Source organism: Mytilus edulis, unplaced genomic scaffold, assembly GCF_963676685.1.
Source record: "Mytilus edulis unplaced genomic scaffold, xbMytEdul2.2 SCAFFOLD_692, whole genome shotgun sequence".
Classification (NCBI taxonomy): Eukaryota; Metazoa; Mollusca; class Bivalvia; order Mytilida; family Mytilidae; genus Mytilus; species Mytilus edulis.
The window spans coordinates 24,733-32,797 of record NW_027268292.1 but is presented as its reverse complement, the minus strand read 5'-3'; the positions used below and the strand labels follow the sequence as shown (position 1 = coordinate 32,797).

The following is an 8,065-nucleotide window of genomic DNA, read 5'->3' as shown; positions in this document are numbered from 1 at the left end:
TAACGATGATTGAAACAGTAGAAGGGGACGTAATTCTTTTCCCCGCGTTTTTCCGTAACGCTAAAAATTTATAGAGTTTCTTTTAGGAACGAGAATACATTAATACACTGACATGTGCTGTTATAAATACAAGCAAGCGACAACAAAAATATTACATTACAAGAAAAGAAAAGAACTTTTTAGAGAACAGACATAAAAAGAAAAAAAAGAAAATGCAACTTATTTTACATGCACGAGAAGTAGAATGATTTACAACAATGAGTAAAACTATACAATTTACGCAAACTCCTTAAATAAGAAAGATATATAGAAAAAGTACACATGTAGTGCTCAGTGAAAAGCATTAGAGAATATTTTACTGGGGCTGTTTTCGCAGGCTATTGAAGGGAAAGCTATTTTTCTATTTTAATTTTCTCCCCAAACAGGGGGAGTGAGCCGATCCTGGAGGTACTGCAATACCAGGCCAACTCGTGGCAAGAGCGGTGCAAGCACCTAACATCTCACCTAGTTGCAAAAATCAGTTTAATATCGAAGTACCCACATGGGGTACGTATCAGATATTAAGCTGATAAGAACAGATACTACACTTTGATCTTAGCCAAAAGGCCGAGAAGCGATACTCAAATCTTTCCGAGTTTCCAAAGCCTACAAATCCTATTTCTTACTCAAACACGGTGTTTTAATTTTAACCAAAGCTACACAAATTTTGCAAATTTATATACAAAAAGCACACGAAACACGAGATCTTGCTTTGCTTCAAATACCTGACAGCATGAAACGATTTCTGCATGACAAAACGGGTGTGAAAATAAAAAGCGGCTTGTGAAATACGGCAAGTCGCCAGAATATATTTTTAAACGTATAACATACGTATACGTATTTAATCTTAATCGAACGAAATAACATGATCATGTTGATTCATCCTAGGTCCGACGAACGCAGTTTTTAAAGCCTAGAAATTTCATTAATCAGAAATAAATTCAACGCTTTTTCACAATCAGCACGGACTTTTCACTGTCTCGTTTAGTTAACACAAACATAAACAGTTCACCTGTTCTATTTTTTAAAGGAATTGACCGGTACAGCAATTTTTAAATAAATTTCAGAAGGAGGAAAAAAACTTACCGGCCGACTGCAGTTTCCATCGTTTGCCCTCGTTCTGAGGCGACGTCGCTATTAACGATGATTGAAACAGTAGAAGGGGACGTAATTCTTTTCCCCGCGTTTTTCCGTAACGCTAAAAATTATAGAGTTTCTTTTTAGGAACGAGAATACATTAATACACTGACATGTGCTGTTATAAATACAAGCAAGGCGACAACAAAAATATTACATTACAAGAAAAGAAAAGAACTTTTTAGAGAACAGACATAAAAAGAAAAAAAAGAAAATGCAACTTATTTTACATGCACGAGAAGTAGAATGATTTACAACAATGAGTAAAACTATACAATTTACGCAAACTCCTTAAATAAGAAAGATATATAGAAAAAGTACACATGTAGTGCTCAGTGAAAAGCATTAGAGAATATTTTACTGGGGCTGTTTCGCAGGCTATTGAAGGGAAAGCTATTTTTCTATTTTAATTTTCTCCCAAACAGGGGGAGTGAGCCGATCCTGGAGGTACTGCAATACCAGGCCAACTCGTGGCAAGAGCGGTGCAAGCACCTTAACATCTCACCTAGTTGCAAAAATCAGTTAATATCGAAGTACCCACATGGGGTACGTATCAGATATTAAGCTGATAAGAACAGATACTACACTTTGATCTTAGCCAAAAGGCCGAGAAGGCGATACTCAAATCTTTCCGAGTTTCCAAAGCCTACAAATCCTATTTCTTACTCAAACACGGTGTTTTAATTTTAACCAAAGCTACACAAATTTTGCAAATTTATATACAAAAAGCACACGAAACACGAGATCTTGCTTTGCTTCAAATACCTGACAGCATGAAACGATTTCTGCATGACAAAACGGGTGTGAAAATAAAAAGCGGCTTGTGAAATACGGCAAGTCGCCAGATATATTTTTTAAACGTATAACATACGTATACGTATTTAATCTTAATCGAACGAAATAACATGATCATGTTGATTCATCCTAGGTCCGACGAACGCAGTTTTTAAAGCCTAGGAAATTTCATTAATCAGAAAATAAATTTCAACGCTTTTTCACAATCAGCACGGACTTTTCACTGTCTCGTTTAGTTAACACAAACATAAACAGTTCACCTGTTCTATTTTTTAAAGGAATTGACCGGTACAGCAATTTTTAAATAAATTTCAGAAGGAGGAAAAAAACTTACCGGCCGACTGCAGTTTCCCATCGTTTGCCTCGTTCTGAGGCGACGTCGCTATTAACGATGATTGAAACAGTAGAAGGGGACGTAATTCTTTTCCCCGCGTTTTTCCGTAACGCTAAAAATTTATAGAGTTTCTTTTTAGGAACGAGAATACATTAATACACTGACATGTGCTGTTATAAATACAAGCAAGCGACAACAAAAATATTACATTACAAGAAAAGAAAAGAACTTTTTAGAGAACAGACATAAAAAAGAAAAAAAAGAAAATGCAACTTATTTTACATGCACGAGAAGTAGAATGATTTACAACAATGAGTAAAACTATACAATTTACGCAAACTCCTTAAATAAGAAAGATATATAGAAAAAGTACACATGTAGTGCTCAGTGAAAAGCATTAGAGAATATTTTACTGGGGCTGTTTCGCAGGCTATTGAAGGGAAAGCTATTTTTCTATTTTAATTTTCTCCCCAAACAGGGGGAGTGAGCCGATCCTGGAGGTACTGCAATACCAGGCCAACTCGTGGCAAGAGCGGTGCAAGCACCTAACATCTCACCTAGTTGCAAAAATCAGTTTAATATCGAAGTACCCACATGGGGTACGTATCAGATATTAAGCTGATAAGAACAGATACTACACTTTGATCTTAGCCAAAAGGCCGAGAAGCGATACTCAAATCTTTCCGAGTTTCCAAAGCCTACAAATCCTATTTCTTACTCAAACACGGTGTTTTAATTTTAACCAAAGCTACACAAATTTTGCAAATTTATATACAAAAAGCACACGAAACACGAGATCTTGCTTTGCTTCAAATACCTGACAGCATGAAACGATTTCTGCATGACAAAACGGGTGTGAAAATAAAAAGCGGCTTGTGAAATACGGCAAGTCGCCAGAATATATTTTTAAACGGTATAACATACGTATACGTATTTAATCTTAATCGAACGAAATAACATGATCATGTTGATTCATCCTAGGTCCGACGAACGCAGTTTTTAAAGCCTAGGAAATTTCATTAATCAGAAAATAAATTCAACGCTTTTTCACAATCAGCACGGACTTTTCACTGTCTCGTTTAGTTAACACAAACATAAACAGTTCACCTGTTCTATTTTTTAAAGGAATTGACCGGTACAGCAATTTTTAAATAAATTTCAGAAGGAGGAAAAAACTTACCGGCCGACTGGCAGTTTCCATCGTTTGCCCTCGTTTCTGAGGCGACGTCGCTATTAACGATGATTGAAACAGTAGAAGGGGACGTAATTCTTTTCCCCGCGTTTTTCCGTAACGCTAAAAATTTATAGAGTTTCTTTTTAGGAACGAGAATACATTAATACACTGACATGTGCTGTTATAAAATACAAGCAAGCGACAACAAAAATATTACATTACAAGAAAAGAAAAGAACTTTTAGAGAACAGACATAAAAAAGAAAAAAAGAAAATGCAACTTATTTTACATGCACGAGAAGTAGAATGATTTACAACAATGAGTAAAACTATACAATTTACGCAAACTCCTTAAATAAGAAAGATATATAGAAAAAGTACACATGTAGTGCTCAGTGAAAAGCATTAGAGAATATTTTACTGGGGCTGTTTCGCAGGCTATTGAAGGGAAAGCTATTTTTCTATTTTTAATTTTCTCCCCAAACAGGGGGAGTGAGCCGATCCTGGAGGTACTGCAATACCAGGCCAACTCGTGGCAAGAGCGGTGCAAGCACCTAACATCTCACCTAGTTGCAAAAATCAGTTTAATATCGAAGTACCCACATGGGGTACGTATCAGATATTAAGCTGATAAGAACAGATACTACACTTTGATCTTAGCCAAAAGGCCGAGAAGCGATACTCAAATCTTCCGAGTTTCCAAAGCCTACAAATCCTATTTCTTACTCAAACACGGTGTTTTAATTTTAACCAAAGCTACACAAATTTTGCAAATTTATATACAAAAAGCACACGAAACACGAGATCTTGCTTTGCTTCAAATACCTGACAGCATGAAACGATTTCTGCATGACAAAACGGGTGTGAAAATAAAAAGCGGCTTGTGAAATACGGCAAGTCGCCAGAATATATTTTTAAACGTATAACATACGTATACGTATTTAATCTTAATCGAACGAAATAACATGATCATGTTGATTCATCCTAGGTCCGACGAACGCAGTTTTTAAAGCCTAGGAAATTTCATTAATCAGAAAATAAATTCAACGCTTTTTCACAATCAGCACGGACTTTTCACTGTCTCGTTTAGTTAACACAAACATAAACAGTTCACCTGTTCTATTTTTTAAAGGAATTGACCGGTACAGCAATTTTTAAATAAATTTCAGAAGGAGGAAAAAACTTACCGGCCGACTGCAGTTTCCATCGTTTGCCCTCGTTCTGAGGCGACGTCGCTATTAACGATGATTGAAACAGTAGAAGGGGACGTAATTCTTTTCCCCGCGTTTTTCCGTAACGCTAAAAATTTATAGAGTTTCTTTTTAGGAACGAGAATACATTAATACACTGACATGTGCTGTTATAAATACAAGCAAGCGACAACAAAAATATTACATTACAAGAAAAGAAAAGAACTTTTTAGAGAACAGACATAAAAAAAGAAAAAAAAGAAAAATGCAACTTATTTTACATGCACGAGAAGTAGAATGATTTACAACAATGAGTAAAACTAAACAATTTACGCAAACTCCTTAAATAAGAAAGATATATAGAAAAAGTACACATGTAGTGCTCAGTGAAAAGCATTAGAGAATATTTTACTGGGGCTGTTTCGCAGGCTATTGAAGGGAAAGCTATTTTTCTATTTTAATTTTCTCCCCAAACAGGGGGAGTGAGCCGATCCTGGAGGTACTGCAATACCAGGCAACTCGTGGCAAGAGCGGTGCAAGCACCTAACATCTCACCTAGTTGCAAAAATCAGTTTAATATCGAAGTACCCACATGGGGTACGTATCAGATATTAAGCTGATAAGAACAGATACTACACTTTGATCTTAGCCAAAAGGCCGAGAAGCGATACTCAAATCTTTCCGAGTTTTCCAAAGCCTACAAATCCTATTTCTTACTCAAACACGGTGTTTTAATTTTAACCAAAGCTACACAAATTTTGCAAATTATATACAAAAAGCACACGAAACACGAGATCTTGCTTTGCTTCAAATACCTGACAGCATGAAACGATTTCTGCATGACAAAACGGGTGTGAAAATAAAAAGCGGCTTGTGAAATACGGCAAGTCGCCAGAATATATTTTTAAACGTATAACATACGTATACGTATTTAATCTTAATCGAACGAAATAACATGATCATGTTGATTCATCCTAGGTCCGACGAACGCAGTTTTTTTAAAGCCTAGGAAATTTCATTAATCAGAAAATAAATTCAACGCTTTTTCACAATCAGCACGGACTTTTCACTGTCTCGTTTAGTTAACACAAACATAAACAGTTCACCTGTTCTATTTTTAAAGGAATTGACCGGTACAGCAATTTTTAAATAAATTTCAGAAGGAGGAAAAAACTTACCGGCCGACTGCAGTTTCCATCGTTTGCCCTCGTTCTGAGGCGACGTCGCTATTAACGATGATTGAAACAGTAGAAGGGGACGTAATTCTTTTCCCCGCGTTTTTCCGTAACGCTAAAAATTTATAGAGTTTCTTTTTAGGAACGAGAATACATTAATACACTGACATGTGCTGTTATAAATACAAGCAAGCGACAACAAAAATATTACATTACAAGAAAAGAAAAGAACTTTTTAGAGAACAGACATAAAAAAGAAAAAAAAGAAAATGCAACTTATTTTACATGCACGAGAAGTAGAATGATTTACAACAATGAGTAAAACTATACAATTTACGCAAACTCCTTAAATAAGAAAGATATATAGAAAAAGTACACATGTAGTGCTCAGTGAAAAGCATTAGAGAATATTTTACTGGGGCTGTTTCGCAGGCTATTGAAGGGAAAGCTATTTTTCTATTTTAATTTTCTCCCCAAACAGGGGGAGTGAGCCGATCCTGGAGGTACTGCAATACCAGGCCAACTCGTGGCAAGAGCGGTGCAAGCACCTAACATCTCACCTAGTTGCAAAAATCAGTTTAATATCGAAGTACCCACATGGGGTACGTATCAGATATTAAGCTGATAAGAACAGATACTACACTTTGATCTTAGCCAAAAGGCCGAGAAGCGATACTCAAATCTTTCCGAGTTTCCAAAGCCTACAAATCCTATTTCTTACTCAAACACGGTGTTTTAATTTTAACCAAAGCTACACAAATTTTGCAAATTTATATACAAAAAGCACACGAAACACGAGATCTTGCTTTGCTTCAAATACCTGACAGCATGAAACGATTTCTGCATGACAAAACGGGTGTGAAAATAAAAAGCGGCTTGTGAAATACGGCAAGTCGCCAGAATATATTTTTAAACGTATAACATACGTATACGTATTTAATCTTAATCGAACGAAATAACATGATCATGTTGATTCATCCTAGGTCCGACGAACGCAGTTTTTAAAGCCTAGGAAATTTCATTAATCAGAAAATAAATTCAACGCTTTTTCACAATCAGCACGGACTTTTCACTGTCTCGTTTAGTTAACACAAACATAAACAGTTCACCTGTTCTATTTTTTAAAGGAATTGACCGGTACAGCAATTTTTAAATAAATTTCAGAAGGAGGAAAAAACTTACCGGCCGACTGCAGTTTCCATCGTTTGCCCTCGTTCTGAGGCGACGTCGCTATTAACGATGATTGAAACAGTAGAAGGGGACGTAATTCTTTTCCCCGCGTTTTTCCGTAACGCTAAAAATTTATAGAGTTTCTTTTTAGGAACGAGAATACATTAATACACTGACATGTGCTGTTATAAATACAAGCAAGCGACAACAAAAATATTACATTACAAGAAAAGAAAAGAACTTTTTAGAGAACAGACATAAAAAAGAAAAAAAAGAAAATGCAACTTATTTTACATGCACGAGAAGTAGAATGATTTACAACAATGAGTAAAACTATACAATTTACGCAAACTCCTTAAATAAGAAAGATATATAGAAAAAGTACACATGTAGTGCTCAGTGAAAAGCATTAGAGAATATTTTACTGGGGCTGTTTCGCAGGCTATTGAAGGGAAAGCTATTTTTCTATTTTAATTTTCTCCCCAAACAGGGGGAGTGAGCCGATCCTGGAGGTACTGCAATACCAGGCCAACTCGTGGCAAGAGCGGTGCAAGCACCTAACATCTCACCTAGTTGCAAAAATCAGTTTAATATCGAAGTACCCACATGGGGTACGTATCAGATATTAAGCTGATAAGAACAGATACTACACTTTGATCTTAGCCAAAAGGCCGAGAAGCGATACTCAAATCTTTCCGAGTTTCCAAAGCCTACAAATCCTATTTCTTACTCAAACACGGTGTTTTAATTTTAACCAAAGCTACACAAATTTTGCAAATTTATATACAAAAAGCACACGAAACACGAGATCTTGCTTTGCTTCAAATACCTGACAGCATGAAACGATTTCTGCATGACAAAACGGGTGTGAAAATAAAAAGCGGCTTGTGAAATACGGCAAGTCGCCAGAATATATTTTTAAACGTATAACATACGTATACGTATTTAATCTTAATCGAACGAAATAACATGATCATGTTGATTCATCCTAGGTCCGACGAACGCAGTTTTTAAAGCCTAGGAAATTTCATTAATCAGAAAATAAATTCAAC

General features: G+C 35.9%; 7 non-coding genes across 7 annotated transcripts; all 7 read right to left on the bottom strand.

Moving 5' to 3' along the window:
- Window positions 1–425: 425 nt before the first annotated feature.
- On the bottom strand, window positions 426–618 carry LOC139507197 (U2 spliceosomal RNA). The gene has a single exon (XR_011660605.1). It is a non-coding gene; the product is annotated as a U2 spliceosomal RNA (small nuclear RNA).
- Window positions 619–1,601: 983 nt separating this feature from the next.
- LOC139507199 (U2 spliceosomal RNA) lies at window positions 1,602–1,795 on the bottom strand. The gene has a single exon (XR_011660608.1). It is a non-coding gene; the product is annotated as a U2 spliceosomal RNA (small nuclear RNA).
- A 988-nt stretch (window positions 1,796–2,783) lies between these two features.
- On the bottom strand, window positions 2,784–2,976 carry LOC139507196 (U2 spliceosomal RNA). Its single transcript, XR_011660604.1, has one exon. It is a non-coding gene; the product is annotated as a U2 spliceosomal RNA (small nuclear RNA).
- A 989-nt stretch (window positions 2,977–3,965) lies between these two features.
- On the bottom strand, window positions 3,966–4,158 carry LOC139507195 (U2 spliceosomal RNA). Its single transcript, XR_011660603.1, has one exon. It is a non-coding gene; the product is annotated as a U2 spliceosomal RNA (small nuclear RNA).
- A 987-nt stretch (window positions 4,159–5,145) lies between these two features.
- On the bottom strand, window positions 5,146–5,337 carry LOC139507198 (U2 spliceosomal RNA). The gene has a single exon (XR_011660606.1). It is a non-coding gene; the product is annotated as a U2 spliceosomal RNA (small nuclear RNA).
- A 987-nt stretch (window positions 5,338–6,324) lies between these two features.
- Window positions 6,325–6,517, bottom strand: LOC139507193 (U2 spliceosomal RNA). The gene has a single exon (XR_011660602.1). It is a non-coding gene; the product is annotated as a U2 spliceosomal RNA (small nuclear RNA).
- A 986-nt stretch (window positions 6,518–7,503) lies between these two features.
- On the bottom strand, window positions 7,504–7,696 carry LOC139507192 (U2 spliceosomal RNA). Its single transcript, XR_011660601.1, has one exon. It is a non-coding gene; the product is annotated as a U2 spliceosomal RNA (small nuclear RNA).
- Between the last annotated feature and the right edge of the window lie 369 nt (window positions 7,697–8,065).